A 6,421-nucleotide genomic window follows, 5' to 3' on the forward strand; every position below is an offset into this window, starting at 1 on the left:
GTAAAGTACCAGGAAAGGTTATGCCTAATTTGTGAGACAGAATTAGCCCCAGAATAAATTCTGTTCTGGTTCAGCCTAAGAAAACTTAAAAGTAAGACCAGAAAAATATCCAACTGTTTCAAAGTAACTTAGCTGCATCTCAGAATAAAGTTCGAGAATTTTAGAGAAATAAAAAATTATATTCAGCATCCAACAAGGTATAATTCACAATGTCTGACATCTAATAAAAAATTAAGTATAGAAAGTTGTAGAAGAAAAAGATGCATAATGAGGAGAAAACCAATCAATTGGAACTGGCCCAGAAATGACACAGATAATGCAATTAATAGACAAGGCTATTAAACAGTTATTATAACAGCATTCCATATGTTCACATAGCTGAAGGAAAGATTGAGCACGTTTAGTAGAGACAAGGATGATATAAAAAAGACCTAAATCATATATCCAGAGATTTAAAAAACTACAATGTCTGATATAAAAAACCCTGTGTAAGATTAGTCTCCACAGAGAAAAAATAGTGAACTTGAAGACACAGCAATAGAAACTCTCCAAAAGAAAATGCTGAGAGAAATAAGACTGAAATAAATAAATAGAACATCTGCGAGATGAGGGACAACTTCAAGAAGCCTAACACACAGGTAATTGAAATCTCTAAAAAAGGGAAGACAAAAAAACTTTGAAAGAAATAATGGCTGGAAATTTTCCAAACTTGATGAATTATATACTCACGTAGCCAAAAAACTCAATAAACTCTAAGTGCAAAAATAAAAATGAAGAAAAATACACTAAGATACACTATAATCGATTGCTTAAAACAGTATAGCTAATAATTCTACAACAGACATAAAATTAAAGAATAAAAATACACAATTAATTTAAAAGAAGGCAAAAAGAGAATATGGAAAACAAATAGCAAGTGTTAGATTTAAACCCAACCATATTTTTTAAATCACATTAAATGTATATGCTCTACATTCCCCCTGAAAAAGACGCAGATTGTTAGATTGGATAAATAAAGCAAACTCCAATTATTGGTTGCCAATAAGAAACCCACCTTAAATACAAAGACACAAATAGATTAAAAAGGAAAGAGATGGGAAGAGACCTAAGGCTTCTTATAGGGTTGCCATAACAAATTACCACAAATTTGGTGACTAGAAACAACATAAATTTATTTTCTCACAATTTTGGAGCTAGAAGTCTGAAATCAAGGTATTAGCAGAGCCACGATCTCTCTGAAGGCTCTAATTAAGAATTCTTTGTTGCTCATCCAGGTTTCGGTGGCTCTTGGTGCTCCTTGGCTTGTGGCAGCATCAAGCCAATATCTGCCTCCAACCTCACATGACTTCCTCCCTGTGTCTCTGTGTGTCCTTTACTATTTCTATTTTTTTAATTTAATTTTATTATTAGTTTCAAGTATACAGTACCTTGATTTCTCAATGGCTTTAGTGCCCACCCTAATCCAGTATGATCACACTTGATCCCTACCATAATTATATCTGCAAAGACCTTATTTTCAAACAAGTCGACATTCCGAGGTCTCAAGTAGACATGAGTGGCATGGCAGGGAGGGGACACTATTCAACCACTACACATGCTAACACTAATCAAAAGAAGCCTGAGATAGCTATATTGATACCAGAAAAAGTAAATTTCAGAGCAACAAATACATCCAGGATAAATAATATTTTGTATTGATAATGGGGTCAATTAATCAAGATACATAATCCTAAATATTTATGTACCTAATAACAGAACGTCAAAATACATGAAGCAAACCTGATAGAACTACAGTGCTCAATAGACAAATTCACAATTATAGCTGGAGATTTCAACACCTCTGTCTCAATAATTGAAAGAATGAGTAGGAAAATAATCTGTAAAATATAGAAGCCCTGAAAAGCACTATCAAAAAACTTGATTAATTGATATTTATAGAACAGTTCACCCAACAACAGCAACATGTACATTCTTCTCAAGTGTACGTAGAACATTTACAAAGATAGTCAGCTCAGACAAAATATGTTCTCTGATCATAATAGATTAAATTAGAAATCAATAACAAATATCTCTGAAAAAAAATCTCCAATTATTCAGAAACTAAATAACACACTTTTGAATAGCCCACAGGGCAAAGAAGAGATTAAAGGAAATTAAAATGTATTTCGAATTGAATAAAAATAAAAATACAACATATCAAAATTTGAGAAATGCAATTAAAGCGATAATTAGAGATTTATAACACTAAATGCCTATACTAGATAAAAAAGAATCTCAAGTCATTGACTCGAGCAGCTAGAGAAACTAGCACCTTAAGAAACTAGGAAAAGAAGAGCAAGATGAAACCAAAGAAAGTGGAAGTCAATGAATCAATCACAGAAAAAAATAGTAGAGAAGAATCAGTGAATCCAAATGCTCAATATTAAAAAGATCAGTAAAATTGATAACCCCCTAGCTAGACTGATCAGGAAAAAAAAAAAAAATAGAACAAATTGCCAATATCAGGAAAGGAAGAGACACATCACTACAGATTCTACAGATATTAAAAGAATAAAAGACAATTAATCTGGGTAGCCCAATAACTATTAAAGAAATTTAATTTGTAGTTAAAAAGATTGCCAGACACACGAAACAAATTTCAGGCCTAGACAACTTTACTGCCAAATTCTGTCAAACTTAAAAAATAATAATAATAATACCAATTCTACACAAAATTCCAGAATATAGAAGAGGAAGGACTAATTTCCAACTCTTTCTATGCAGAAGGCATTATTACACTGATACCAAAATCAGAGAAAGGCATTAGAAAAAAAGAGAATTACCAACCCAAATCCCTCATAAATATTGACAAATAAAATTATAGAAAATCGGATTTAGCAATATGTAAAAAAGCATAATATATCACAATGCAGTGGGGTTTATTATTGGTTGAACATTTTAAAAATCACTGAATGAGGTATGTCAGTTCTGTAGATTCAGAAAAAATATATGGCAAAATTCAACATCTATTCCTGATAAAACCTTCCAGAAAACTAGGAATAGAAGTTTCTCAACCCAATAAAGGATATCAGTTAAAACCTACAGGCAACATCATACTTAATGGTGAAAGACCGAATGCTTTCCTCTTAAAATCAGAAAAAGCTAATATTGGCTCTCATCACTTATACCCAACATTGTACTGGAGATTCTAGCCAGTGAAAAAAGGCAATAAAAATAAATAAAAGGCATACAAATTGAAAAGGAAGAGACAAAATTCTCTTTATTTGAAGACAACATGGTCATCTATATAGAAAATCCTATACAATCTACAAAAGTTACTAGGACAAACAAATTAATTTAGCAATGTTGCAGAACAAAAGTCAGTAAATAAAAATCAATCTATTTCTTTAGAATAGCAATGAAGAATTGGAAACTGAAATGTAAAGACATATACCATTCCCATAGCATTAAAAAAATATCAGTTATTGGAATAAATCTGATCAAAGATATATAGTATCCATATATGGAAAATTATAAAATTCTAATGAAAAAAATTAAAGATAACCTAAATAAATTAATAATTGCTCATGATTTGGATAATATTGTTAAGATATCAATATTCCTTAAACGGATCTATAGATTCAACACAACCTCAGTCAGAATCACAGAAGGACTTTTTGTAGAAATTGGTGTGCTAATTTTAAAATTTCTGCAAGTCATATATGGGTGAACACTTTGTAAGGTATATAAATGTCTAATCACTATGTTGCGTACCTGAAACTAATGCAATATTGTATGTCAACTGTAATTGAAAAATTATTTAAAAGTTTTTAAAATTCATTTAAGTCGAAGGACCTAGAATAGCTAAAACAACTTTAAAAAGGAACAAAGTTGTAGAACTTATATGACTAGATTTCAAACACTTCTAAAGCTACAATAATCAAGAAGATGTGCCATTGGTGTTAAGACAAATAGACCAATGGAGCAAAATAGAGTCCAGAAATAAACCCGTGATATATAAGATCAATCAATTTTCAAAAAAAGGTGCAAAGGCAATTCAGTGTGGAAATGATAGCCTTTTTAACAAATGATGCTCAAATAATTGAATATCATATGACAAAAACAAAAACACTTCAATCCTTACCTCACACTGTCTACAAGAGTGAACTCAAAATGTACCATAAATCTAAATGTAAACTTAAAACTATAAAACGTCTAGAATAATATTCAGGAAAAAATCTTTGTGAATTTGGTTTAAGCAAAGACTTCTTTGATACAAAAGCATAGTCCATAAATGACAAAACTGATAAATTATACATCATCAAAACTAAGAATTTCTGTCCTTTGATAAACATTGTTAAGAGAAGGAAAAACCAAGCCACAGACTTGGAAAAAATATTGTCAAAGAAACATATCAGATAAGTAATGCAGTAAAACAATTGGAAGTCTCATTCTGCTAGTGGTTCTAGTAACCACTTGGGCAAATAGTCTGGCAGTTTCCTAAAATGTTAAACTTATACCTACCATATAACCTAACCCCTCTATTCCTATATGTTTAACCAAAAATAAATGAAAGCATATGTTCATACACAGACTATGAATGTTGTTCATAGAAATTTTATTCGAACTAGCCCCAAACTGGAAACAACCCAAATGTCCATCAACAGGTGAATGGGTAAACAAGTTATGATATTGTATATCTGTGCTATAGAAAAGTTCTCAGCAATAAAAAGAAATCAACCATTGATAACATGTAACGACATGGATGAATCTCAAAATAACTCTGCTAAGTGAGATAATCCAGACTACAAAAATACATACTATGTGATTCTATGTACATAAAATTCTACAGAATACAAACTGCATTACAATGACAAATCAGTGGTTGTCTGAGGAGTGGGGGCAGAGGATGCAGGGCAGGGAGGAGCGGAGGAGGAAGGGGAGCTTCTGGGCATGATGGGTATTTTCATCACTTTAATTGTAGAAATGGTTTTCTGAATGTGCACATATGTCAAGATATATCAAATTGCACACTTTGATATAAAGTCAATTATTCTTCAACGAAACTGTGAAGACAGACAGACAGTCAGACAGACAGATAGAACTAGGAAAGGAGGGCCCGAGATGTTTGGGGGAATATCTCTGGAGAGTACTTTGAGATTCCAAACTCTTGAACTTGATAGACCCAACTGATAATTATTTTTTTATCATTACTATTATTGCTAATGCTTATTGTTTGCTTACTTTTTTACACATAGGCAAACTGAAGCTCAGAAAAGCTAAGCAACTTGCTCAAGGTCAGAGCTAGTAAGTGGTGGATTAAGGATTTGGATCCAGAGCCCACACACTTAATTAGATCACAAGGGGACTTCGAAAGCAGACCTCTGAGAGCCCTGGGTTTCCCTCCGCGTTAGGAAGGTGCTGGCTCAAGTCCAAACGCAAAGGTTCCCAGCCTAACTCCGCCAGCCATGTGGACTCAAAGCTGGCAGCCCCGACAAGCCCTTCCCCTCTTATTTCTGCTCCCGATGCTTGGAGGCCAGGCAGGGAAAGCCATCCCTGACAAGTTTTAATTCCAGCAGCACTGGTCTCATGAATTCCAAGCCAGAAGGCTGGGAGCCTGTGCTCCAAGAGACATTTGAGGCGAAAGCTGGAGGGACAAGTGACGCATGAAAGCATGCCTGGAATATCGCAGGTTTAGCCGTTTCTCCAAATCCTCACTGGGTTAGGGAGCGGGGGACACGAGGGCCAATCATGACAGGTGCTCCACAATGTCTCTTTAAGCCGGGGAGGGCCTTAGAAGAACCAGAAGAGAGAGAAGCATATACAGTAAAGCCTGAAGGTCCTTTGACAGAGGAACCGGAAGCCGCAGAGAGCTGAGGTTTCATCAGGTCAGCGTATCCGGCAGAGCCAGACCCTCCTCCAAAGCTGGCTCTTAGGTTGTGAGAGGAGAACCCGTGCACCCTGACATATGGCAGCCCCAAGTCAGGACATGGCCATTCCCAGCCTGGAACTCCACGGGATTCGCCTGCAATGAAAAAGCCTGAGACAGTCGCACTCCAGGGATGTCAGGGAAGGGTCCTGTCAGTTTTCTTGACAGAACCGTGAGTCAGGGGATTCTTGTCTCTGTGTCACCTTCTTCTGCTGCTGACAGTAACTCAGGACTGTATTTCATCAATAATTCCCCTTAGAGTAGCTACATTGGAAAAATGGAAGAGAATTCCTTCCACCTTCCCTTTCCAATTTCCCCCTTCCCCACTATTTTAGTTTCATATGGCCGCTATAACAAATTACCACAAACCTAGTGACTTACAAATTTTATTATCTTATAGTCTGAGGTCAAAAGTTTGAAATGACTCTCGCCGGGCTAAAATCAAGGTGTTGGCAGGGCTGCTTTCCTTTCTAGAGGCTCTAGAGGCAAATATATTTTCTGGCCTTTTCCAAC

Source organism: Pteropus vampyrus, unplaced genomic scaffold (assembly GCF_000151845.1).
Source record: "Pteropus vampyrus isolate Shadow unplaced genomic scaffold, Pvam_2.0 Scaffold10, whole genome shotgun sequence".
In the NCBI taxonomy this organism is placed as follows: domain Eukaryota; kingdom Metazoa; phylum Chordata; class Mammalia; order Chiroptera; family Pteropodidae; genus Pteropus; species Pteropus vampyrus.